The sequence below is a fragment of the Kogia breviceps genome, chromosome 15 (genome assembly GCF_026419965.1).
Source record: "Kogia breviceps isolate mKogBre1 chromosome 15, mKogBre1 haplotype 1, whole genome shotgun sequence".
Classification (NCBI taxonomy): Eukaryota; Metazoa; Chordata; class Mammalia; order Artiodactyla; family Physeteridae; genus Kogia; species Kogia breviceps.
The window spans coordinates 79401069-79428518 of NC_081324.1; the positions used below are offsets into that span (position 1 = coordinate 79401069).

The 27450-nt window shown below is 43.8% G+C and overlaps 1 long non-coding RNA gene across 1 annotated transcript in view; it reads left to right on the top strand.

Moving 5' to 3' along the window:
- LOC136792653 (uncharacterized) overlaps positions 1-27450 on the top strand; it is a 73018-nt gene that overhangs the window by 13941 nt on the left and 31627 nt on the right. The window contains exon 2 of the long non-coding RNA XR_010836749.1: positions 16674-16741. This is a non-coding gene — a long non-coding RNA (uncharacterized lncRNA). The remainder of the gene's footprint in view (positions 1-16673; positions 16742-27450) is intronic.

Genomic DNA, 27450 nt, shown 5'->3' on the forward strand with positions numbered 1-27450 from the left:
GAGAGAGAGAGAGAGAGAGAGAGAGAGAGAGAGAGAGAGAGAGTGAGAGAGAGAGAGAGAATGCCAGGATGGGCTAAGGCAGAAAATCTTTGTTCTTAGGAAACGTGCTGAGGTATTTGAGAGTGAAGGGTTGTAATGCCTGCAACGTACTCTTCCATAGTCCAGAAAAACAAAGGATAAACATATAAGGTGAAAAAATATTAATTGGTGAATCTGGATGAAGGAGATGTGGGTATTTACTGTACTATTCTTACAACTTCTGTATAGTTTTCTATAGAAAAATTTCAAAGTAAAATGGTAAAAAAGGAAGGAGTGGTATACACAGTATCAAATTCTGTGGAGAAGTCAGGTCAAGGTAATGGTCAGAAGTGTCCGTTGGATTTAGCAACATGGATTTAGCTTTGAATTCATGGCACTTAAATTCTAGAAGCAAAACCATGAACGAATATATATGAAATATATATATATATAAAAATTTTATTTATATAAAAATTATATATTTATATATATATAAATATATATATTTCAAATTGGAATAGGGGTTGGAAGAAAAAGAACAGGGTGTTATATGAGAGGATGACATGGATGTAATTAGTGCTTTGGTCAAACCAGTTCTAGTGGAGGGGAGGATGGAGAAGCTAGCCTGCAATGGCGTGATCAGGGAGGAAGGGGTGAGGAAACAGTGACGGTAGACGCCGTCTTCAAGAAGCTTGGGTGAAGAGCAGGGACCTACAAAGAACAGCCGCCAGAGGGAGAGGTGGGGTCAAGGTGGAAACACAGGAGAGTCAAGGAAGGTTTGGGAGAAGTGGTTACATTTTCACAGGGTATAGAATGGTGGGCGGGGGTTTTGAGGGAGGAGGAGTATGTGTCAGATTCTAACACGGGGAGAGAGGATGGGCACCGAGAAATTGGTGTGTCTAGAGCACGGAATGTGTCAGGGGTGGGCGGTGGATGGAAGGGAGACGGCAGGTAGGGGTTACATTTAGAAGAACCTTGTTTTCCAGGCTGAGCACCTTAGCCTTTGCCTGAAGAGGTTAAAGCTCTTGTCTGGTGTCTCAGCCAGAAGGTGGAGGTATTGGAAGTCCAACCCTCTTCCCAGGCTCCTCTATACAGAGGAAAATGTGTTTTATTAAGTGCTGCCACCTGCTCAAGCCAGAAGCCAAGGTACCATACTTGCCACCCCCTCTCCTCCAGCTCCCACACAGGGAAGCCTGTCTATTCTGCCTTCTAAGTGGACATCTGTTTACAGTTCTCCACCTGCGCCGCTCACACCCTCGTTCAAACACCATCATCTCTCTGCTGGTTGATCCCCTGCTGCAGCCCTTTCTCCACTCACCAGACAACAAGATATTTAACAGTGTAAATCGAACCTTGTCACCCACATGTTACCCCTCCTCAAAAACTATCCAGTGACTTTTATTTAGAATTCCGGGGAAAATGTCAAGCTCTTCAGCATAACCTGTCAGGTCCTAGCTTCTGCCTCCCTCTCCAGTCTTATTTTGTCCTTCCTGCCTTTTTTTTTTTTTTTCTGGCCGCGGGTCTTGTGGAATCTTAGTTCCCCAACCAGGGATTGAACCCGTGCCCCCTGCAGTGGAAGCGTGGAGTCTTAACTAACCACTGAACCGCCAGGGAAGTCCCCCTCCTGACTCTTCTTTACTTAGCTCCAACCACATAAGTTTATTGGGTTTTCAATCCTTTGATGGGACAAAGCTCTTTTCTGACTCTAGGTCAGTGTCTTTCCTGCTCTTACCTCTGCGTCTCTTTTCCCCACCGTGATCTTTTGCCTGATCAACCCTTGTATTATTTTGCTAGTGCTGCTGTCACGAAGTACCAGGGACTGAGTGGCTCAAACAACAGAAATATATTTTCTCACGGTTCTAGAGGCTGGACGTCTGAGATGGAGCTGTCAGCATCTTGGTTTCTACTGAGGTCTCTCTCCTTGGCTTGTCGATGGCCGTTTTCTCCCCGTGTCTTCATGTGGTCTTCCCTCTGTGTGTGTCTCTGCATCTAAATTTCCTCTTCTAGAGGAATATGACACCAGTCATATTGGATTAAGACCCACCCTAATGACCTCATTTTAACCTAATTGTCTCTTTAAATACCCTATCTCCAAACACAGTCACATTCTGAGGTCCTGGGAGTTAGGGCTTCAACCTGTAAGTTTTGAGTGGACACAACTCGGCCCATAACAAGTCTCATTATTTAGATTGTGGCTTACATGTCACTTCCTCAGGAAGGCATTCCCTTATTCCACTGCATCCAATCCAAATTAGATTTCCTATTTTTCTTCCACTCTTGTATATAGCACTTTCCCACCTCCAATACCTATTACATCTTGTAATTACATATTCATCTATGGGTCTCCAACTGGAATTTAAGTGACATGAATTCAAGGACCATATCTTCTCCAGTCACTGTCATATCCCCGGCATCTAGCATAGTTCTTGACCCATAGTAAGCAGTCAGTGCAAATTGTTGAGTGAGTGGATTAATGAAAAGTTCAGACGCTGCACAGAATCTAGCAGCTTTGCATTTTGTTAAACTGACACAAAACCATTGAAAGGAGAGATGATTCTTACCTGTGTTTAAAGATCTGCAGAACAAGTGATTTCACACTAACCATCAGTAGCCCCACTGCACCCTTTTGGCATGAAAGGAGCAAACTGTGACTGGAAATTGATTCAAGCTCAGAGGTAGGCAGCTGGGGAGAACACATTTATAAAATTATTGCTGATGTGTGCTGTGCCTTAGCCCAGCATGGCACCACAGGCCAGTGTATGACCAAAACTAATGACATTGGGCTTTTTGCTTAAAAGATAAGAAAATTCAGCCTTAAGTAGGGACTCAGAGCAAATTTCATTCTCATTCATTTGTTTTAGATGTTTGGATTTTGACTTGATGTGAACTGGTTTTCTAGGTGGATCCATTTACAAAACTTAATATTTGGCTTTTGTTAAGGTTTAGTGCATCAGTGCAGTTTTAGTCTAGCTTCTGGTTCATAGACAGTCTCTAGAAGAAAACTCTGAGTCTCAGCCATTCTCAGGCAAGATCATCAAGTCCAAGAATCCTCTTGCTAGAAGTTCCTGGAGTATTATTTTGTCCAGTCCCCTGCCTGCAAAGGGTCGTTTGGTTTGTCTGGGACAGATTGTTCATTTGTTTTTATTTATTTAGCAAACATTTACTGAGTGTTTACTCTCTGTCAAACGCTACAGTTAACAAAGAAGAATAAGTGACTTCGCTGGTGGTGCAGTGGTTAAGAATCCGCCTGCCAATGCAGGGGACACGGGTTCGAGCCCTGGTCCGAGAAGATCCCACATGCTGCGGAGCAGCTAAGCCCGTACACCACAACTACTGAGCCTGCGCGCTAGAGCCCGTGAGCCACAACTATTGAGCCCGCGTGCCACAACTACTGAAGCCCACGCGCCTAGAACCAGAGGTCCGCAACAAGAGAAGCCACTGCAATGAGAAGCTTGTGCACTGCAACGAAGAGTAGCCCCCACTCGCCGCAACTAAAGAAAGCCCATGTGCAGCAACGAAGACCCAACGCAGCCAAAAATAAATAAATTTATTAAAAACAAAAAAATGAAGAATAAGATATAACATCCACTCTCAAAGTCGCTCCTTGAGGACAAAGGCCGAATCTTGGTCTTTTTTTCTCTTACGCGGTGCCCGGTCCAGTTGTTGTAGCAGGAAAAACTGTGTGGTGACATTTGTCACTTTTTGGTGCCACTCTGTCCAATCTTTGGAAATTGTCCCATTATATGTCTTAGCTCCCTAAGACGAGGGCCCTCCTGGTTCTGTAGGAGCTCCAAAGATGAGGTAATTGCCTTCCCAGCTCAGGTGTGAGCATGTGACCTAGACTTGACCAATTAGATGTAACATGTGTGATAGGTTGAACTGGGAGCTGTGTTACGCAGAAACAGGGGCCCTAGAGGATGTGTTTTGGAGAAGGCAGGAATAGCAGCAGGCTTCTACAGGCCAGTGGTGGGGCCAGAGGCAGCATTCAGTGCCTAGGACCAGCAGGGATGGACGTCTGAGCTGTGGCACCCTCTGTTCAGTGGCTGCTGCAGTCTTGTCCTCTCTGAGCTGTTCCTGTCACCTGAATTTGGCAGTGGCTGCTGGTCAGCCTGCGTTTATGCCTGCCCACTTGCCAGCCTGGCTCTCCAGCCTTCCAGATGATTCTGTAAGCTCCCCACCATCCCCAGAACGCTGAAAGGAGCCAGAGTTGGTTTCTGTTGCTTGCAACTAGCACACCTGACTTGTGTAAACTCTTGGTTCACTAACCCAGGAATAACAGTACCTTTCTTACTTTCCCATAATTCAATTTAATTTATATTCTGAACTCTCATTATGTTGGGTGGTAGATACTTAATTGCAGTCAATTCAGGATCCCTTCTCCACCCATCTTTTTTTAAGCTAACATCTAAAATTAATTTTTAATATTATAAAAGCACAGAAGGGTGAGAAATAGAGGGAAATGCCACAGATAATCCCACCATTCTAATTTTTTTTTTTCAAAAGCTGGTGCTGTTTGTTTTTAATTAATTTATTTATTTTTGGCTGCATTGTGTCTTCGTTGCTGTACGTGAGCTTTCTCTAGTTGCAGCAAGTAGGGGCTCCTCTTCGTTGTGGTACATGGGCTTCCCATTGCAGTGGCTTCTCGTTGCGGAGAACGGGCTCTAGGCCTGCGGGCTTCAGTAGTTGTGGCTTGCAGGCTCTAGAGCGCAGGCTCAGTAGTTGTGGCACATGGGCTTAGTTGCTGCGGCCTGTGGGATCCTCCCGGACCGGGGCACGAACCCGTGTCCCCTGCATCGGCAGGCGGACTCTCAACCACTGCGCCACCAGGGAAGCCCACTTGGCAGTGGATTCTTAACCACTGTGCCACCAAGGAAGCCCCCACCATTCTAATTTAACAACTATTATTTGCACCTTCTTTATCTTTTTCATGTGTATAAGTTTTTACAAGTTTATGAATATACTTAATGCAAACGATTATTTGTGCTTCTTAACACATTTTAAACTAGTATTATTGAGGACTTCTCTGGTGGCACAGTGGTTAAGAATCCACCTACCAATGCAGGGGACACGGGTTTGAGCCCTGGTCTGGAAAGATCCCACATGCTGAGGAGCAACTAAGCCCGTGCACCAAAACTACTGAGCCTGTGCTCTAGAGCCCTCAAGCCACAACTACTGAGTCCGTGTGCCATAACTACTGAAGCCCACACGCCTAGAGCCTGTGCTCCACAAGAGAAGCCACCACAATGAGAAACCCATGCACCGCAATGAAGATCCACCTACCAATGCAGGGGACACGGGTTTGAGCCCTGGTCTGGGAAGATCCCACAGGCCGCAGAGCAACTAAGCCCATGCACCGCAACTACTGAGCCTGCACTCTAGAGCCTGTGAGCCACAACAACTGAGACTGTGTGCCGCAACTGCTGAAGGCTGTGCACTTTAGAGCCCATGCTCTGCAACAAGAGAAGCCACTGCAATGAGAAGCCCACGCAATGCAAAGAAGAGTAGCCCCCGCTCGGCGCAACTAGAGAGAGACCACGCGCAGCAACGAAGACCCAACGCAGCCAATAAATAAATAAATAAATACATAAAACTGCTATTATCGGATCAACATTTTCCTTGTGACTTCTGGCATTCAGCAATTATGAATTTTACTGTAAAATTTTATTTTAGAAGTTTATTATTGGAAAAAGAAAACCTATGAGAATTGAAACACTAGCACAGTGAACACCCATATGCCCCCCTTTCTATGCTAGTTCTTAACATTTTTCTGGATTTGCTTTCTCTCTCTCCCCCCTATGTACTTGTGTATTTTCCCCACTGAATTATTTGAAAATAAGTTGCAGAAGTTACGGTATTTTACCTCTTAACAGTTCAGCCTGATTTTCCTAAGTTAAAGGACTTTCTCCTACATAATTGCAGTGCCATTACCACAGTTAAGAAAATTCACAGTAATTTCATAATATCATCTAAAATCCAGTCCATATTCAGAATTCCCCAGTTGCTCCAAGAACATCTCTTATAGCTGGGTTCTGAGAGCCTGACTCTTTCAAGTTCCAGGAGGCTTAAATAACATCAGTGTCGGGGTCGTGGGGAGAGGGTGAGGCATGGAGTCCTCTGTGGGAGGAAGTCTGGAAGAGTGTTTCATGTGCCTGGATCCTATTTCCCCTCTTGGGTTCTTGCCGGGTCCTTGCTGGCTTCTTGCGTGAACTGCTCAGAGCACAGGTTTCCAGCATTCGGATTCCAGACTGGGGTTCCTGTTGACAGTGCCCCTTGGTGGGGTGGGGGACAGGTACTCCCCAGTGCCCAAGCTCTCTCCAGTTCCTTTCCTCTTTTATCTCATTTTGAAGGCAAGAGCTCCCTGGTGTGCTTTTTGGGGTTTATTTTCCTCTGGCCTGAGTCCCTTCAAGGTTGGGTCTTTTGAAACTTAAAAGCCGTTTTTCTGCTTTCATGGTCTGACTCCATAAATAGAGAACGGCCATGGGATAACAGGACATACTGGCGGTGGGGGAAAAGAACATCACTTAATCTTCCTGAATATTATCCTGGCTTATTTGTTCTGTGTAGACATTAGCTCATGTATTTAGCTGTTACGCCTCAGGGTGGCCATGCTGGCTGTTTAAAAATTAAAATACTTAAGAACTAGACCACTAATCCTGTTATCCTAAAAGGTAACTTTTGCTGGTGTATATTTTCTTCATCTTCCTCATATGTGTAGTTTTAGATATTTATGAGAATAATTAATGCAGTGGTAAATTAACACCATACAGTGATTAAAAAGCCACTGTCCTGAGTCCCCTGTCCTCCACACAGCCCAGTCTGTCCCCCGGGACACTTCAGACCTCTGGCGGCCAATGGGTAAATGCCTATAAGAGCAGGGTGCCTACAGGACCCTGTCTGAATCCATTCTGATGGGTCAGTGCCAAGACTTCCAGCCCGTTGTGAAAATCCGCGTGGAGCAAATGTAAATCGGATCACATCACCCTCCTGCTTGAAAGCCTTCATTGCTTTGGCGCCCTGTTTCCCTCAGAATTAAATTCCATCTGCTTCACGGAGCACCGGAGGCCTTATAAGGTCTGGCGCTTGCATCCCTCATTAGCTTCTTCTCTGTTTCCCCATCTGCTTCCATCATGCCTCCTGCTACCCATGTCCCGGCCGAGCTGAACCCATTTGTTTCTTACTGATCCAGTGCTCTCTTTGGATTCTGGGTCTTCTCACAGTTGTTCCCTCATCCTGGAGTTGCCTCACTAATTACTACCGACGTTTAGGTGTTAGACTGAATGTCATTTCTTCTGGGAAGTGGTCCATGCACCTTCCTGGCGTGGGCTCAGGCTTCCTGTAGCTCTTCGAACTTCTGTTGTGGTAGAACTTATCATAACCATTTCCTGTGATTGCTGCTGTCTTTCCTTTAGGACTCTTGAGATCCAGAAGGCTAGTGTCCATGCTCATCTTGCTTGTCGTTTTACCCCACGTGTCTAACATTGTATTAAATGTTCATTGGAAGAAATAATGAAATTTACATAGGCGTTCATAAATGCACGAGTGTGTATGTTCACTTACACGCATACACACGAGAGAGTCAACAGATGGGAATCAGAAAAGGGGGACAATCTGGAACCTGGCTAAAAATGGAATGGTGTCCCCTCAAGTGTCCACATGGGAGCACTGGTGTTTGTGTGTAGGAAGAGATAACCTGAAATCTAGTAGCCTGGTGAAAGGAAATTAGCAGAAGCGTTGCAGATTGGACAAGAGATTGCTTTGCAGATAATTACAGATGCCTCATCACGGCATCTTAAGACCTCTTAGAGACAAAAGTTTAGAGAAAAACTTGGGTCGCTTATACCTTTACGGTGTGAAGAAAGCAAGCGCGAAAAAAATAGGAAATCCATATCCTCCGTATCCCTGAGTCCCTCAGCAGAGCAAAGAGTCTCTTGTCACCGTGGGAGGCAAGGCCCTCCCTGCAGCGGGATTATGTATCTCCATGCTGTTGACTGGCTTTGGCCAATGACATGTGGGTGGAAGAGGTGTGTGTCACTTCTGGGTGAGAGCGATAAGCATGGTTTGCTGGGTCTGCTTTTCCTTCAGCCACAGTGACTTTCAATGTTCCAGATGGAACGCACACGTCGGACTTGTGGTGGGAGGGACAAACCAGTCCTCTGGGACTGGTTGCATTGCTTGCCTATCCTGACTCATATGCCGTATTGCTGGGTCTTTGGATTTTTTTTTTTTTTTCCCAAGAGAAGTCATAAATTCAGATTTTTTGGTGAAATACATATTTTTAAAATTTTGTAATGAATTCATATCACATATCTATAACATTTGGAGGGTGGGCCAAAAAACGTGTGGGCCAGTGGTTTCCTATCGCCGGGCTGGACACTGGTACATTGTGATAAACAAAACAGACATGCTCCTTACTTCATGGGGTGTTTCAGGAAATAAACACTAGATAAAAGAAACAAACATAATTTTTGTGTTATCCTTGCAATAAGCACTACAAAGCCAAAGTACAGGATACAATGAGATCTCTCTGAGGGGAATTGGCCAGGTGGAGGGGGTAGCAGAGGGGTTGGGTGCAGGTGAGAATGGCCAGGTGAAAGGCCCTGAGAGGGGAAGTAGAAGCTCTGGCCCTCAACCTAACTCCGAATTTGAGGAGCTGGAAGAAGTTTGAGGAGCTTGTGGCTGGAGCTCCAAGAGATAATGAATGGCTCAAGTGGTGAGGGAGCCCTCGTGGGCCATGAAAAATAGCTTGGGCCTTAGCCTAAGGGTAATAGGGAGTCACTGAACGATTCTTAGCAAGGGAATGTCATATTCTGAAGTCGTGGGACTATGATATTCATTTAATCGTTTATTTTAAAAATTTATTTGACATATCTCTGAGTGTCCACTCTGGCAGGTATTATGCTAACAAGCACAGGAAATGCAAAACTAAATCCTGCCCTCAAGGAACTCATAACTTAATAAGGTTGTTAGCACATGGACACAACTATAAGTTAAGGTAGAAAGTGGTGTACGCCACCATTTATTCATTCACTTATTTATTCAACAGACATTTATCAAGCATTGACACGTATGTATTAGGCACTTGTTGTATACATTGGGTATATGGTGAACAAGACATCATGGATCTTACAATTTAGGTCACCTCATAAGGCACTTTCCTCATTTTTGAAGTGGGAGAAGTATTCGCAACACAACAAAATTCTTGTGATGTTTACATGAGAGAAAATGCTTAGTATAGTGTCTGAAGATAAGTACTCTATAAAAGACAGCTTATTATTATTACTATTACTAACCTGAAGGAAGGGAAGAATTCTTAGATTAATATGATGTAGAGGTATTGGATGTAGAAGGAGTCAAGCTTGGGGAAAATGAGTGGCTCCATAGAGGCTAGAACTAATCAGGAGTGGCAGGGGTGTGTGTGTGTGTGTGTGTGTGTGTGTGTGTGTGTGTGTGTGTGTGTGTGTGTGTGTGTGTGTGTGTGTGTGTGTGTGTGTGTTGCAAGGGTCATTCTAGCACACCTTTGACAAGTAGAAAGATCAGGATTATGATCGACAGATAACAAGACCTTGAGCTAGGAGAGGGAAGGAGAATATGAGGAATGGTAAAGCTAATGCATGGAGAGATTTACAGAGAACACAGGAAGTAGATAAGCAGTCATTTCCTGCCTGATCCAGGATGTGTGGTCATTTGGAGTGCATACCCATTGGCAGGATGGTATAATCCTTTCTGAACTAATAAGGTTAAGAGAAAAGAAAAAAAAAACATTCTCAAGAGGTTTGTCATCTGCCAGGGTGCTGCAACATGAGACTAAGGTCAGTCAGGCAGATAAGTCAGACTGAGTCAACAGCTATTCTCTGCTTTGGAAGAGGATGCTTCAGATGATGGGGGCAGCCCTTTCAGCTGACATTGAAAGGCTGGCACTCATTTTGACACTGAACAGTTCTAAGTGTTTGGTAATAAGATGGTGATAGATGCTGTGGAAAGATGATTTAAGTCAGATTATAGATATATCTTGTGCACACACATGTATATACATATGATACTTGGCTGAAACATATAGAGCAGTGCTGTCCAACATGCATACAATGACAACCACATATATAATTAAAAGGTTTCTAGTAGCCACATTATAACAGTAAAAAAAAATGTGAAATTAATTTTGTCACCTGTAAACTGGGTTTGCCTCTTGGTGGGTGTCCAGCCAAAAGACACAACCAAGCCAAAGATGGGGGCGGGAAATAAAATTGATGGCAAACTTAGCTGCTGATCAAAAAAAAAAAGAAGAGAAACAAAGATGGGGGTAAGGAAGGATTTATTTATTTATTTTTTTATTTTATTTCATTTTTGGGGCTGCACCACACGGCATGTAGGATCTTAGTTCCCCGACCAGGGATTGAACCTGTGCCCTCTGCAGTGGAAGCGTGGAGTCCTAACCACGGGACCACCAGGGAAGCCCAGGAAGGATTTTATTATCCTTGCAGCAAGTAAGGAGGACAGCAGGGATCTTTCCCCAAACACTGTCTCCCTGAACAGCAATATTGGGCAAGTGTTAAGTTAAGCGTACCTGCATATTCACGAAGGGGCCTGGGTGGTCCACAGAGTCCAAGCTTTAGTTTTTTTTTTTGTTTGTTTTTTGTTTTTTTGCGGTACGCGGGCCTCTCACTGTTGTGGCCTCTCCCGTTGCGGAGCACGGGTTCCGGACGCGCAGGCCCAGCGGCCATGGCTCACGGGCCCAGCCGCTCCGCGGCACGTGGGATCTTCCCGGACCGGGGCACGAACCCGTGACCCCTGCATCGGCAGGCGGACTCTCAACCACTGCGCCACCAGGGAAGCCCCTAAGCTTTAGTTGATTGAAGTCACTAAAAGGGTCAGAAGAGGTCTACATGATCATCCCTTAGATTCCAGTTATCTGGTGGTTAAGCGTTTCAGGCTGATCTTTACCATTGAAACAGAACTGGGAGTCTTTACAACTGATATATTATCTTTGCTATTGTTACTTCTCTTGCCTGATAAATTGCCTGTTTCTGCATTCTTCTGTTCCCTTAAGGTCATTAATTACTGAGACCTGTTCAAGGGCAAGGATTGAGGCCAGCCATAGATCACAACTTGCTTAGGCCAAAAATGGCTTCTCTTATGTCAAGAAAGACATGCCTGGCTTTCTTTCTCTAGGGACCCCCTACCTTATCTGATTACAATTTTAATATTTTGTTCAGCATCATACTTCCAAAGTGAAATGTTATATTTTAACATGTAATCACTATAAAATTATTAGCTTTATCATGATTCATTTTTTTTGGATTTAGTCTTTGAAATTCCATACGTATTTTACACTTATAACACATGTCTATTCTGGCCCACCGCATTTCAAGTGCTTAGTAGCCACATGTACCTACTGGCTACCAATATTGGATAGCACAGACTATAGAACAGTGACTTTCAAACATATTTGAACAGAGTAAGAAACATACACACACACACACACACACACACACAATAAAAATTAAGCAAAGCTTTAATGAAATAATTATCATATTGTGAATCTTGCCCTCTGGTATTTTCTATTTAGTTCTATTTATTTTTTTAAAAATAGTGGTCATGACCCATTAAATTGCTTTTATGACCACCTATGGGTATGGCTGACATGGAAACCATTGATGTGGAAAACCTGTACAGTAAGTCCCCTACATACGAATGAGTTCCATTCTGAGAGCACGTTCGTAAGTCCAATTTGTTCACAAGTCCAACAAAGTTAGCCTAGGTACCCAACTAACACAGTCGGCTGTATAGTACTGTACTGTAATAGGTTTATAATACTTTTCACACAAATAATACATACAAACAAAAAATAAAAGATTTTTAGTCTTACAGTACAGTACTTTGAAAAGTACAGTAGTACAGTACAGCAGCTGGCATACAGGGGCACATTCGCATCTTTGAAATCTTGCAACTTGAAGGTTTGTAAGTAGGGGAGTTACTGTAGAGTTATGTCTTGAGTGAGAGGTTAAAGGGATAGGCTCTAGTGTTAATGCTTAGGGCAAAAATTACCTTAAATTGCCCTGGGTCTTTACAAGGGCGAAAGGCAAGAGATAAGTTATCTTGTTTCTGTTTCTCTTTGCATTTTGCTTGTGACCTTCCTTTTTATGAGGCATTGAGGACAAATTCTAGTGTGATTGGTTTTAAGAGCTGCAGGATACATTTTTCTCTCTTTCTCATAATTGAATTCATATAAGGTAAATGTGTATGCATTGACAATACACTGGATACAATATATGTTCAACTGATTTATGTATATATTATATTTCTATACATATATAAAATCTTACAGGATCCAAGAAGTGGCTTGAGGGCCATCAACCACTCTGAAATTGTATGTAACTTTAAAATGTTGTTTATTATCTTCCAAAAGGTCTTTGTTTCAACAAAGCTAAGAAATCACATTGGTCTAGTGTGCTTTTAATACTGTAGGGAAGGAAAAAAATCCTTTCCTCTACTTCTTAGGTTCTGTTCCTGGGGCCTGCGAATTAGACTGACAGAAAACAGCTTAACAGGAGAAGAGGTGTACAGATTTTACTTGATGTTAATATTTTAATTCTTTTAAAAACATGCACAGAGGCCTTCTTAGAAAAGAAATGAAGACTGAAAGAGGTGGTTACATCTGGGCAGTTTTTATACCATTTTAACAAAAGGCAATACATTTGTGGAGAAGTAACAAGGCAAAGGAAGGGGGGTTTGGGCTTTTACGGGTAGTAAATTGTGGGAAGGTAAATAGGTGGGGGAACTAATGGAAGATAAGTGTTATTTTAGTAAAGTTTTTTTGTAGTAAAAACCCATTTTCATGCTGAAGTTCTATCTCCAGGGATAATAGTTGTTTCACCTTCTTCTGGTATAGAAGAGGGGAGGGGAAGATGTTCACAAAGGGAAATTTATGTTCTACTTTTATGTAAGTGGGGGGGAGACCTAGGAGCTCTTTCTGTGTTTGCTGCTTCTTAATTGCTGTCAACTCCAAACAATCCTTATGCCAAAGTGGCATATTTTGTGTGCCATGTTCTGATTCTCTTTAAGACACACAGGGAGGGCTTCCCTGGTGGCGCAGTGGTTGAGAGACCGCCTGCCGATGCAGGGGACGCGGGTTCGTGCCCCGGTCCGGGAAGATCCCACATGCCGTGGAGCGGCTGGGCCCGTGAGCCATGGCCACCGAGCCTGCGCGTCCGGAGCCTGTGCTCCGCAGCGGGAGAGGCCACAGCAGTGAGAGGCCCACGTACCGCAAAAAAAAAAAAAAAAAAAAAAAAAAAAAAAAAAAAAAAAGACACACAGGGATATCTCACTAATCTTTCAATCTTAATTACTTGAATCAGTTCTGAAAAGCCAAAAGGAGTTAAGAAAGGTCTCTTATGAAGCCAAATAAATGTCTTGACTACTGTCTGGGACCCAAATTTGAAGCCTGTTCGTTCTTTGAAAACAGTGCTAAAAAGCCTGTGACTGACCAGAAGCAAAAACTTGGTAGAAGTTTTTGGGTGGTGGCAGGCTCCTTGGCGGTGGGAATCATATTTGAAAACCATCTGAGGAAAAGGGAGAAGACGGATGCTATGGGAACAGGTTTGGGGATTCCTGACGTGGCCACAACCCCTTCCTTGGAAGCACCCCAGGATCCCTGCTGAAAGTGTGGAACCCGGGGCTCCCATGCTGTTCCAGGTGCCTTTTTTCTCCTGGTCACAGCTGATTGGACTAGAGGTTGACACCTGACTGTAGTTTAGCCAAATAGAGTCTTCGTTTCTTGAGACTCTGCATAAAGAGAAATGGAAGGCAGCCATGCTGGAGCTGTGAACGGCATGGGAATGCATGGGCCAACGTTGGTATCACGGTGAAACTGCACAACGCAGATTGGGACTTGAACCCATTGTCCTTTAATCGAGATCACACACCTGGTCTCAGGACTTACAGAAGCTCGGGTTCTTTATGTCTCACTGCAGAAAAAATTCAGTGGAAGACAAAGTGATAGGTAAGAAATGGACTTCTTTAGAGAGAGAACACCTTTTGTGGACAGAATGCGGGTCTGTCTCAAAAGGTGAAAATGGCCTTGGGAGAAACACACTCCACAAAGAGTGTGGGCTCTCTGAGAAGGCAAGGGGCCCTGAAATATGGGGTGGTTAGTTTTTATGGGCTGGGTAACCAGTGGGAGGATTATTCCACCTATTTTGGGGAAGGGGTGGAGATTTCCAGGAATTGGGCCACTGGCACTTTGTGGGTTTTTTTGGCTGCATCGGGTCTTTAGTTGCGGCACGTGGGATCTTCATTGTGGCACGTGGGATCTTTTGTTGCGGCATGCAGGTTCTTCGCTGCGGCACGCGGGCTTCTCTCTAGTTGCGGCATGTGGGTTTTCTTTCTTGTAGTGCGCGGGTTCCAGAGCAGGTGAGCTCTGTAGTTGTGGTGCGCAGGCTTAGTTTCCCCACGGCATGTGGGATCTTAGTTCCCCGACCAGGGATTGAACCCACATCCCCTGCATTTCAGTATGGATTATTTATCACTGGACCACCAGGGAAGTCCCTCCACCAACCACTTTTTTTTTTTTTTTTTTTGCGGTACGCGGGCCTCCCACTGTTGCGGCTTCTCCTGTTGCGGAGCACAGGCTCCAGACGCGCAGGCTCAGCAGCCATGGCTCACAGGCCCAGCCGCTCCACGGCATGTGGGATCTTCCCGGACCGGGGCACGAACCCGCGTCCCCTGCATCGGCAGGCGGACTCTCAACCACCGCGCCACCAGGGAAGCTCGACCGCCCACTTTTTGATCTTTGATGGTCAGCCTCAGAACTGTCATGGCGCTGGTGTCATTTAGCATGCTAATGTACTACAATGAGCGTATAATGAGGCTCTAGGTCTACTGGAAGTCCAGTCTTCCGCCATCTTGGACATAACCGGTTCTAACCGGTCTTTGTCATATCCTCAACGACTCTGCCATTCTTTTAAAGGCTGTGCCCTGGGCTTCCAGGAATAATATGGAATCTTGGAGTCCACAGTGAAAGTTTGAAACTTATTCTGTTGGTCCAGGAGAGCCAAATGTTTGGGTGCAGAGGTATGAAGATTATGGTTATGTTTGCTAGAAAGAGTCCCCTGTGGCAGTACAGAGTATACAGTGAGGAAGTAGAGTCCAGGAGAACTGACGGGTCAGACTGACCTAGACCTGAAGGAAGGGCATGGTGAAGCTTTGAGAAATGTTTCAGAGTTAGAAATGTTCGGCTCAGCATTTGGCTGGGTTTAGTGACAAGAAAAGAAGATAAGATCCTAGATGGGGACTGTGTGGTTGGTGAATCTGGTAAAGGAATACAGCAAATGGGACAAATAAAAAATGCATTTTTAAAAAATAAAAGCAATACAACATGACTTTTGAACATGTAGATGGAATAAAAGTCTTCAATCCCAATCCCCAGAAGTAACCCACTTTTACCTATGGTATAAAAATGTTTTAAGAAAAATGTGTGTGTGTGTGTGTGTGTGAGTGAGTGTATTAATCTTGGATTATATTATTCTACAACTTTTCCCCCCCCACCGTATATTATCTGCATCTTTCCAAACCTATTAATGTATATTTACAACATTATTCTTAATGACTATGTAGTAATCCACTGTAGAGGTGTGTGTATGAAGATTCATTTAGCCAGCTGAGTATTGATGGAAATTTGGGTTGTTTCCAGTTTTGGGGGGGAGGGGGTTATTGTTGTTGTTATTGCCAGCGAAGTGATAGATGTCTTTGTGTATGTCTTTGGATTTTTGTGCCAGTGAATTTATAGGATAAATTCTTCTAAATTTCCAGTCAGCCAGGTTTTTAGAAGCAATTAATGAGTTCTGGTTTGGTCAAGTTAAGGTCAAGGTGCCAAAGGCCAAAGCTCACTATGGATTCTCCCAGATCATTAGTAGTAACACAGGTTAGGACTTGAAGAAAAGTGACAACTACAGATTGCCGAAAGCAGAGCTATGAGAACTTTAAGCCTTCATTATGATTTAAGATAATAAACTATGCTTTGAATCTAAATAAAGATATACTAGACACATTAATTATAAAAGGTTCTCAGTGTACTGTGAAAGTGTATATACAGCACATAAAACAATTCCATCTTAAATTTGCTGTAAAACTAATATATTATCTATGATAAATATTAATTAAACATCCAAATTTACCAAGTGTCAATGCCCTTCGGCTAAAGACCACCAGGAACACACTTGCAGCTGAACAAATTGGGATTAGTATGCATTGCAGTGAAGGGGGGAAAGGCGTGATGGGAGCTGTGGGGTATCTCAGTAAGAAGGTTTTAAAAAGGACTTAGTATGGGATTTGGACTTAGGTTGGGGGATTGGGGGATTTGGGGAGGTTTTAAAGAACTGGGACTTTGCTCTGGACTGGATACTGGCAGAAAGTGGGAGTAATTCTATGATTGGGCATCTTAATAAATCTTATCCAAAGGGAGAAAAGGCTGATTGAGCTCATTTGGGAAATTGGTAAAGAAGCAGCAGCCCCTCATATGAGACAGGGTAGGGGAATTTTGGTCATTTTTGTGGTTTGGACGGTGTTTATGTTTGGTCTGTGTTCCACTGTCTTGCTCCCCTGTGGTCTCAGCGTGGCCTTGTTTGATATTGATGTTCCGTGCAATTGTTTATCTTCAACAGGAGAACACCAAGCCCTAGCTGTGAGTGCCCGCAGAACGGCTCATAGCAACACCGAGGCGAAGCTGATAGTAAGTACCAGCCCAGCTCTTGGATGTCTGGGCAGCTTCTTTTCTCCTTCCCAGGAGGAAGTTTCCACTATCTTTGCTTGGCTAATCCCTACTCAGCTCAAGGGAATTTCCTGCCAGTCCAGTGGTTAGGACTCCATGCTTTGGCTCGGCATGGCAAAAAAAAAAAAAAAAAAGATCTCAGCTCAAACCTCATTTCCTAATGATAGTCTTTCCTCATCCATCCCTCCGACCTCCCTCCCCTCCCCCCAATATAAATAGATCAGGTCTTCCTGTCACACAGTCATGAACAACTTCAGCTTCTCCTTTGCAGTACTCATCACAATTGTCATTGCTTAATTATGCCATCAGTTACCTGTTTCACCAGCTCACCTGTAGACCCTACGAGAGCAGAGACCGTGTGTGTCTTGTTCATCTCAGTAGATGCTCATAATTAGAATTTGATGAGTGAACAGTGAATGAGGTAGTGAAGCTTCTGGTGTGTGTGGATTGTAGCTCACTCAGGACTGTATTCTAAGAGCTGTAACAGTGCTTGGCGTGTAGTAGGTATTCAGTAAATATTAGTTTTACGTGTCAACTTGACGGGGCCATGGGATGCCCAAATTGCTGGCTAGATATTTTATCTGGTTATGTCTTTCCGGGTGCTTCTGGAAGAGAGTAGCTTTCGAATTGGTGAACTAGGTAAAGCAGGTGGCCCTCCCCAGCGTGGTGGGCCTCATCCAATCCACTGAGGGCTTGAATAGAATGAACTGGTGGAGGAAGGTTGAATTAACCCTGTCTGACTATTGGAGCTGGGACATTGATCTTCTCCTGCCCTTGGCACTCCTAGTTCTCAGGCCTGTGCACCTGGGCTAGAATCTATACATCAACTCTCTGGCTCTGGGGCCTTTGAACTACACCCACCACTGGCTTTCCTGGGTCTTCAGCTTACAGATGGCAGACATCTCAGCCCCCATAATCATATGAGCCAATAACTATAATAAATCTTTCTCTCTTTCTTTTTCTTTCTTCCTCCCTCCCTCCCTCTCTGTCTATCTCTTTTCCTTTCTTCCTTCCTTCCTTCCTTCCTTCCTTCCTTTCGTTCTCTTTCTTTCTTTCTTTCTTTCTTTCTTTCTTTCTTTCTTTCTTTCTTTCTTTCTTTCTTTCTTTCTTTCTTTCTTTCTTTCTTTCTTTCTTTCTTTCTTTCTTTCTCCTTCCTTCCTTCCTTCCTTTCTCTCCCCCTCCCTCTCTTGCCCCCTTCCTTCCTTTCTTTCTCTTTCTTTCTTTCTCTCTTTCTCTCTCTCTCTCTCCTATTGGTTCTTTTTGTCTCAGGAACCCTGACTGATACATGAATTAATGACCCAATTCTTTTCCTTTCATTTTATTCTGTCCAAAGAAGTCATTCCAGTGGCTTCAAAGTTATCCCAAATAATTGAGTATGTTCAATGCAGATGTAGTTGGTGGCTCAAATGTGTAGAGTGATTAACCAAAAACCATTTTGAAAAATACTCGACCAGAATTTTCTCCTCTTTGCCTCACACACCTTTTTGTATCTGTCAGAAGCTCTGTACAGTCTCAGGTCAAATAAAGACCCTCAAGAAACCAGTGACGGCTATCAGAGCTCTGCACACTTCATTGGAAAGCCATAAAAACAATTACTACATCATTAAAACAGAAGCTTTGAAGCAACATGCACAGCCTTGCCTAGTTGGGCATGAACGGTGTCCTGCATGTGCCAGGGCCTCTCTGTTGAACGCCACCTAGGAAAAGAAAGGATTGGGAACTGAAATGTCTCCATGGCAGGTGCAAGGATGTCTGGCAAAGAAGACCTGGGTTCCACTCACACCTCCGATGCCTCTTGGGTGGTACATTAACCAGAGTCTCTGAGCCTCAGTGTCCCCACTGAAAAATAGAGTATTGAGGATTGATTACGTTAATGCCTTCATTTTTATAAAAAAATTAATTAATTAATTTTTTAATCTTTCGCTGCATTTGGTCTTCGTTGCTGCACGCAGGCTTTCTCTAGTTGCGGTGAGCCAGGGTTACTCTTCGCTACGGTGCGTGGGCTTCTCATTGCAGTGGCTTCTCTTGTTACGGAGCACGGGCTCTAGGCACATGGACTTAAGTAGTTGTGGCTCGCGGGCTCTAGAGCGCAGGCTCAGTAGTTGTGGTGCACGGGCTTAGTTGCTCCGCAGCATGTGGGATCTTCCCGGACCAGGGCTCGAACCGGTGTCCCCTGCACTGGCAGGCGGATTCTTAACCGCTGCACCACCAGGGAAGTCCCTGCCTTCATTCTTTACCCCTTGTATTAGTTTGCTAGGACTGCCTTAACAAAGTACCACAGACTGGGTGGCTTAAACAACAGAACTTTATAGTCTTACAGTTCTAGAGGCCAGAAGTCTGAGATCAAGGTGTTGGCAGAGTTGGTTCCTTCTGAGGGCTGTGAGGAAGAATCTGTTCCAGGCCTCTCTCCTTGGCTTATAGGTGGCATTTTCCACATTTCCTTGCCTGTGTCCTAGTCTGTGTTTGAATTGCTCCCTCTTACAGGGATACTAGTCACATTGGAGTATGGCCTACCATACAGACCTCATTTTAACTTGATTATCTTGGTAAAGACCCTGTTTGCAAATAATGTCACATCCTGAGATAGGACTGAACGTCACATTCTGAAGTTAGGACTTCAACATATGAATTTTAAGGAGACACAGTTCAACCAGTAACAGCCTTTGCAATTCCTCCTATAAAAGGGGTGGAGTGTATTTCCCATCTTTTGTTTACTTATTTAGTTTTGTTTATTTTTAAATTTATTTTGGCCGCACTGGGTCTTAGTTGCGGCACGCGAGATCTTCCTTGCGGCACGCAGGACCTTTTAGTTGCGGCATGTGGACCTCTTAGTTGTGGCATGCGATCCCTTAGTTGTGGCATGCATGTTGGATCTAGTTCCCCGACCAGGGATCAAACCCGGGCCTCCTGCATTGGGAGTGCCGAGTCTTATCCACTGTACCGCCTAGGAAGTCCCTCCCATCTTTTAAATAATCTGTGTGGGCCTTGTGACTTGCTTTAGCCAAAGGAATGTTAGAGGCTATGCAAGCAGAGGTCTGCAAAAGTGTTTGTGCACGTGCCATGTGAACATTTCCAGGCAAGCCTGCTAGAGGAGGAGAGGCCCATGTTGTGGAGCCTGAGTTGTCCCAGCCATCCCAGCAGAGGCCATCCTAAGTCAGCCAACATCAAGCCAAACCCCAGACCTGTCAGTGAGTGCAGCCCAAATCAGCAAAGCTGTGTAGATAACTTGCAGTTACCCACAGGCTCGTGAGCAAGGCAGCAAAATCAGATGAGCCTCACCTTGGTCGGCTGAACCCCACATAAACGTTAATTGCTAAATGTTCTGGGGTTTTTGTGCTTGCTTGTTACTCAGCATCACTGGGGGGAATATATGACTGATACAGGATTGGAAGTAGCTACTCACTGAGTTGTGAGGACCTGTGAGAGAGCACATAAGCATTAAATAAATGGTAGCCATGACATCACAGTGTTTTATAAACGCTTGAGTACTGTGTAGAAGTAAAGAGTCATCAATATACAATAACAGGCTGCATAATAATAATGATAAGAGAGTTGGCATGAACAAAACTAATGAACTGGGCCCTGTTTATAATGTATAAATATGAGCCTACACTCATGCACATAAACCATTCATGATATTATATGATGTCTGCACTGTGTGGATTCTTAGAGACCACTTATGAGAAAAATGATGCTCAGAGAATCATATCGACTCACTGCAGGTCACATAACTAGGAAGTGGCAGAGCTTCACTACAATTTGAGATATTTATGGTTCGTTCAACCCTGGAAAACATGCTATTTTCATCCTCTCTTCCTAAGGAAGCTGTTGGCTTTAAAAAACAGAGATGATCATTCATCTCTGGAAATCTTTTGTCTCTGTTTGAAGGTTGAAATGGGGGCAGAAAGGGAGATTAGGCACCCATCCATCCATCCTTCCCTCCATCCCTCCATCCAGTTATCCACTCATTCAACAAATAATGATCGAGACCCTGCTATGCATCAGAACTGTACTAGGCACCCTGCTTCTCTCTGCTTTCCTTCCTCCTGTTGCCCCATTCTTTTTCTCACCAGTGTGTCCTCCTTCATTCTCCTCTGTGAATGTTGACAAGTAGAGGTTAAAAAAACCCTCCTTACTTGTTAGGACAAGTCTGTATAAATTGATGCTGATGGCTTTAGTTCATTTAGAATGTTAACTGCCGTGGACACAACTTGACACACCTCGGTTTTGTTCTGCGTCTTTGAAAGACCAGCCAGTCTAGTGGTTGAGAGCGTAGCAGTGAGCGTAAATACTCCACTGTAGCTTTCCAGACGCCCAAATCGGACACTGAACATTACATGTTTCCAAAGTTCACAGTTATTTCCTACCCTTCTCCATCCACTCGTCTCTTTTCACCACTTTTTATCACCCACCGTGGGTCAGGCTCTGTATGACTGCACTGAACCTGTGGGTGGACACCAGTTGTGCAGTGGTGCACAACTCTATAGAGATTATCATACGCCAACGCTGTTCTACATGCTCTACGTGTATTAACTCATTTAACCTTCACAACAACCCCGTGAGGTATGTACTAGTGTTTTACAGATGAAGAAATTGAGGCACAGGGGAGTTTTTACCCAAGGTCGAACGGATGCATGAATGGTAAGTGGTAGAGCTGGGATTTGCACCCTGGCATCCGGATCCAGAGCCTGTCCTGGCTTCTGCCTCTCTAACCTCTCCTGACGTGACCACTGAAGACCATATCCTCCTCCGGACCACTGTTGGATGATTCTGTGCTGCCACCATTCTTAAGTGTGCCAAGTGGTAACACTGATGCAGATGTGAAAGGAAGTGCTTTTTAAAATTTCATATATATGTATTAAATTTTTTTTTTTTCTTTTGGCCACACTGCATGGCTTGTGGGATCTCAGTTCCCCCGCCAGGGATTGAACCCAGGCCCACGGCAGTGAAAGCACAGAGTCCTAACTACTGGACAGCCAGGGAACTCCTGGGAAATGCTTTTTTTCAGAGTAAAACCACTACATATCCTAGCCTAGAATTTGAATCCAGGTCCCCTCCACTCATGGACTCATCTGTCAATCCCACAACCTTTCCAGTCTCACCTTTCTTCTGAAAGTGATCCTCAGGAGAACATCAGCAATTACCCATCTTTAGACTAGAAGACATCAGGGAGAGGAGGAGGAACGATGTCCAAAGACATCTCCTTCGAGCCCCAGTTTCCTCATCTGTGAAATGGGAATAAGTTAACTGAATGGTATAACATTAGGCTCTGACATTTACTGAGTGCTTCGTGTGTGCAAGCTTTGTGCCAAATGCTTTGCCATTTGCATGCTCCCATTTAATCCTTTAAGCAACATTATGAGTAAGGCAGACTCAGAGTAATTCAGTAACCTGTTGAAAGTTACACAGCTAGTAAGTACGAGGCAGAGCTTGGATTCAGAATCAGGCTGTAGAACTTCAAAGATTTCACTCTAATGCAACACCAGTGGTTCTCACTGGGACAATACTGCCCCCTAGGGCTCTTTTCAGAAATTTGTGGGGACGATTTTGGTAGTTATGGTGATGGGGAGTTACAAAATCATAACTTCAGTGTGATTTGCTTTAGAGGACCAGGCGAGCTAGACATTTAGCGATGTGTGGGGAAGATCTGTCCTGTGTCCTGCTTGACCTGCCAGTACCCTGCGAGACCTTCGTGTAGGTGAAAAACTCTTATTGTCATCTGAGCTTGTTTTACATATAGAGTATATTTTGCATAGTTTTAGCATGTTCTGATTTTTCTACAGTATGCATCAAGGGATGGTTTTAGTTTATTTTGCTCAAAATGTTATCCATAGTTGTATACCATTTCCAAAAAAAAAAAATCACATCACCAATGGAAACGTCGTTCAAGGTATTTGAGGAGCCAGCATCACACCCCTGAATCAGCTTGCATTTTATCTGTTATGCTCACAGTGGCTCTTTATTTATATGCCATCATCAGACTACCTCACTATGTCTTCTAGCATTTACATATGTAATTGATTTTTGAAAATTATACATGTATGTAGGTTATACTATCTCTGAATTTCATTCTGTGATAGTATAAAGGGCACATTACAATATATTTGTTATAAAAGGGTGGGTAGAGCGGATCATCGCTCCCAATTCTTCCTTCTCTCCCATAATGGAATTACACATCAACACATTTTGCCATGTGACTTTGTAGTACTTCTCAGTAGAGTGGGTGGAGAGTATTTATGTGCTTCATTGACTTGGGGCTTAGCCATGAAATTTGCTTTGGCCAATGATACCCCGACAGAAATGGAAGTATGCCAGTGTTGAGCCTCGTGCTCAAAAGGCGTCATGTGTTTTCACTCCTCCTCTTGTTCTTTTGACATTTGCTGTGAGAAAATATGTGTCCACTGCTCTGTGGAGAATGGAGAGACCCTTGGAACAGATCTGAGCATAACCTGGAGCCAAGCCCATGGGGTCCCAGATGAGCTCAGCAGAACCACAGCCAACCACAGACTCATGAGTAAAAAACATACAGTAAGTCCCCTACATATGAACCTTCAAGTGGTGAACTTTCAAAGATGTGAACGTGTGTTCACATGTGCAGTCACATAAGTTAGTTCACGTGTCTGGCGTACATGGTCACATACGTGCATCCTCTCCAAGTGGTTGTGCTTTTGTATGCTTTACAGTACCGTATAGAGTACAGTAGTACAGTATCTTTATTTCAAGCCCAGGATGTGTGAGTGACATTGCAGCTTGCCCTCCGTCTCCTGTTGCTGACGATCCTTCAGCTCTACCATCTCCTACCGCCTCTCCCTCCTCCAGCCAGTAACTCTTCTTGCCCGTTCACTCGATGCCAGCCCCTGTACACCAGCTGTTGTGCTGTACTACTGTACTTTTCAAGGTACCGCACTATAAGATTTTAAATGTTTTATTTTTTGTTTGTCTTTTATGTATTATTTGTGTGAAAAGTATTATAACCTATTACAGTACAGTACTGTATAGCTGACTGTGTTAGTTGGGTAGCTAGGCTAACTCTGTAGGACTTACGAACAAATTGGACTTATGAACGCACTCTCAGAACTCGTTCGTATGTAGGGGACTTACTGTAAGTTTTTTTTTCCTTGTCAGTCATTGCGATTTTGAGATTGTTACGCACCAGAAACTGACTGATACAAAGAGATGTTGGGTCTGATAAGGCTGATAAACATTTTATTCTACTATTCCTTCTGTACGCCAAGTGGTTAGCTCAGGTCTTGGAATACACAGAGTGAATGCTTTCCAATGGGAGTTCTATTAACGTTGACAAATGGCCAGATGATATTCTGATACCATGTTAAAGGGGATTATGGACACACAACTTTTTAAATCCTTAGGTTTAGGGACTCTGCAATTACTATTGAACTCTCCGACCACCCTGGTAAGTGCTGGTGCTCTGGGAGGGTGTAAATTCACCAAGTGAGCAGGTCGGAGATAATTGACGAGTTCTCTTCTTTAAAGCGTGATCTGGCACCATGGAAGCGACAAGCATGTTCAGCTTTGTGACTGTGGATTATAATTACCAAGTTATTAACCAGAGCATTATGTGAAAGATTGATGGTTCTTGCTCAATGTAATGTGTCCTTTAAATGCTACATAATAAGTTAAATGCAAGGAATAAATAAGTTCTATGGCTTATTTATGGGGTAATTATGGGATATTTTCAGCTCATAAACTAGGGCATCTGTAGAAACCCAATGCTGTGGAGGAGAAAGAGCCCTGAATTAGAAATAAGGAGACCTGGATTCTCTGTCACCTGCCAGCTAGTGACCTTGAACAGGTTATGTCTTTGCTCGGAGCCCCAGTTTCTTCCGTTTGGAAAATTGAGGGGTGTGTGTGCATAAAAATACCCATCTCATAGAGCGGTTGTGAGGAATCATTGTCAATGACATGATTATATAAGGTGCTGAGCTCCGTGCCTGACACGTATTAAGTGGTTACAAATGTTAACTATCATTATACCATCATATTTGAAATCAGATTTGGCTCTTCTAGTAAGAGTTTTCCTATTTTATGTTTTTAGTCAATAAGAAATTGGTACAGTTTACAGTAGACCATCAATGAATTCATATTTTTAAAAACATCCTTTAATTATCCTTCTCTGCTTAAAAAACCATCAGAGACTTGAGTAAATTCTGACAAGAATAAAGGAGAAAATGTATATCATCCCTCTAACCCACCATCTAAATATAACTACTGTTAACATTTTCATGTGGGCTCCTAGGCTTTTTTTTTAAACCCATGTATAGAATTTCTTTTTAAAATCTGAAATTGGAATCATGCTGTACATGCTGATTTGCCACGTGCTTTGCTTTTGAGATGTTTCCAGTGTCGTCAAACACTCTCCTAAAACACACTTTTTAATGACTGCAGAGTAGGGTGTTCTTGAGGAACACTGTCTTGAGTGGAAGAGTTATTCGCAGAAGCCTACGCAGCCCGTTCACTTAAATTATACTTTCAGACGTTCTGAAATCTTCATTTCAAATTGGTGTTAAATGGGCCAGGGCTCGGCCTTAAGATTCCTCTCTGCCCCCTCCTTCCTCCCCAGCTGCCCCCAGGTTTTCTGTCAAGTAGTTAATGATTGTACTAGGCGCTAATTCAGTAGGGGAGCTCTTAGTCTAAAATGTTGCTAGAAGGAATTGTCGTTCAAAAATCATCCTCTCATTCCTCTGCTCAGCTGAGTTTTTTTTTTTTTTTTTTTAATTGGGTTCACTCTTAAAGTAGGTCCATCTACAGGTAAGACTTCTCTACTAGCCTTGTTAAATTACCTTACTCGCTGCTCACTAGCACTTTTTCTCTGAATAACCAGAAGAAATAGTTCTTCTGTCCCCTGTACCTCCCACAATCCTTTTGAGTGGTTTATTGTCTCCTAATGGTTAGTATTTGAGTTGATTTTCGGTGGTATGTACATAAACATTAAAAAAATTAATAGTTATGTACTTACCTTAATGTAGATTAGACATATTATGACATGTAATATGTATATAATAAATAATATACATGGTCTGTAGTTGATCATATGTATGACATGTAATTTATCATATACATGTTGCAGGAAGGGGGACCCCTTCCAGGTCCCAAGAGTGGGCTCTTTCTAACACTCGGAAGTGAATTAGCCGAGGAGACACACGTGCTGACAAAGCAGGAGACTTTGTTGGGAAGAGGCGCCCGGGTGGAGAGCAGCAGGGTGAGGGAACCCAGGAGAACTGCTCCGCCACGTGGCTTGCAGTCTCGGGTTTTACGGTAATGGGGTTCGTTTCCGGGTTGTCTCTGGCCAATCATTCTGACTCAGGGTCCTTCCCGGTGTCGTGCGCATCACTCAGCCAAGATGGATTCCAGAGAGAAGGATTCTGGGAGGTTGGCAGGACATATGGGCTGGCATCTCCTCTCTCCTTTTGACCTTTCGCGAATTCTTCCGGTTGGTGGTAGCTTGTTGGTTCCACGTTCCTTACCAGGGCCTCCTGTTGTAAGAGAACTCATGCCAGGGTTACTGTTGGGTCTGGCCAGGGCAGGCAGTTTTGGTCAGTGTTTCCCCAACATATATGTTATGTGATATGGTGTGTCTATATCTCTTGTAAATCAACCTCGAGATGTCATATTATTGCTTAAGGTGTGGCAGAATTTACTGAAGCACTAAATTCATTTATGTGAAAATAACATGGCAAAAAGTCAGAGATGGTATGGGAATTTTGGTAAACTTGGTGATTGCTATTTTGACAACTGTCATTTGGTATTATAGTTGACAGTGGGTAAATGTTGTCCTGGTTCAAGCCACCATCATCTGCCTGGACTTCTCTCTCTGCTTTCACTCTTGCCTTCCTCCCATCTGTTCTCTATACAACAGCCACAGTGATTTTTTTTCAAGACAGATTGAAGAACTCTCCTCATTAATGTCTGTGAAAGACCCCCCATTGTTCTTAAAAATCAAAATCCTTGACATTTGCTTCTCACAACAAGGCTGTGAGTTAGGTGTTACTCTTCTTTTACAGATAAGGAAGGAGAAAGAGTAAGGGACCGGCTCAAGGTCACATAGCTAATAAGTAGTAGAGGAAGGATTCGAACCCAAGTCTGGGTTTCTGTTTAAGACATCTTCCAGTGCAGGTGACTGCAAGACGCCCTTTGCCCAGTCAGTCAGAGGAAGGCAGGTGTGTCAGCTGGTGGTGTTTGGTTGGGAGTCAGTGAAGCAGCACGACTCAGACTGGCTTAAGCAAAGGAGGGACTTTTTTGGCTGAAGTAACTAGAAGGTCAGCATGTGGCTGGATCCAGGCTCATCGTTCTCTCTCTCTCCATCTCTGTGTTCTGCCTTCTTTGAGTCGATCCCATTCACAGACTAGTATCCCTTTATGGTCTTAAGTGACTGCCAGCAGTTCCCAGGAATATGTACTTTTGTCTCATGTCTACACACAACAGGAAAAGTAGGACAGTCTTCATCGAGCATACCCAGCAAAAGCCTCACTGAATCTCATGGGCTCACGTGATTATCCCTGAGCCAGTCATTTTGACCAGAGGGATTTAATGTTTTATGTGCTCGTTGAATTGGGCCCGGGTGGTCTGTTCTGACCCTGGGCTAGGGATGGAGCCCCACCTGTAACACACTGGATGAGAACACAAAGATGGTATTCCTCAGAGATAATTCA